A 1,044-nucleotide genomic window follows, 5' to 3' on the forward strand; every position below is an offset into this window, starting at 1 on the left:
GGCTCCCTGCAAACACTGCGGAAAGGTTAGAGTGTCTCAAGAGCGCGAGCCGGCCCCCTCCTCCCCCCCCCCCAAACAATTCCCCTCGCTGGGGAGCGGCGCGCTGCTTACTTTTAACACGTGTGAATTTCTGATTAAACATCGTAGGCACGCGAAGCCCCGGGCACCAGCAGTGTACAATACAAACACTGGGCAAGCGGCCTTTTCTTTACAGCAGAGGGGGAGGCTGCACCGAGTACCTAACATAAAGGGTCCTCGATGTGTGTTACAAAGTAAATACAGCGAAGAGCCGGCAGCCATTAGCAGACAACAATGTGGTACCGCGCCAGGTGCGCGCCATCTAAAATTCTATGCACGAGTTTACATAATTATAGCACATCATGCAGCCAGCAAAGAGCGCTGTTAAAAGGAAGAAGCGTTTGAAGGCTCAGTCAGCCAGGGAACGATACTGGTTCACAGACCAAGACAAAATGTGCGTCCGAAAGTTAGAATTCGACTTCTATCTTACATCATAATTTGACATAACTGTTTAGGATAAAACATGAATTCATATATGACAATCGGCGGGTTCATAAATCAGGAATATGCTGGTTTTCTTACAGTACAAAAATAATTATGAGGTCACATACGAGCATGACATGTTGTGCCACTATCCGTGACACGCACTATCACACCCTAGGATAACATGAATGTTCAAATTTCATGGCAAAACGCGCGCTCAAAACCCGAGACTGAACCTGGTTTTCACTCCAGGGTAAAACTTTTAAGATGCTTTTTTTTTTACCATCCAGAGCAAGGTAAGAATTATAATTTAGAATAAAATATGCTTTCACAACCCAGGTTAAATGTGTCTGTTCTCAATCTTGCATAAACTACAACTCCCAGTTTAAGATACAATGGCCGAGATTTACCACAGGTATGTGCTGGCTATTGTGTAATGAGAAATGGTCAAAGGATGTGCGTAAAAGTTATTTTATGGTGCAAGATGACCCTCGCACGGTCTCAAAACTATTTTGAACCAATCCCCTGTTAATTAATGCAAAG

This window comes from Pleurodeles waltl, chromosome 7, assembly GCF_031143425.1.
Source record: "Pleurodeles waltl isolate 20211129_DDA chromosome 7, aPleWal1.hap1.20221129, whole genome shotgun sequence".
NCBI lineage: Eukaryota > Metazoa > Chordata > Amphibia > Caudata > Salamandridae > Pleurodeles > Pleurodeles waltl.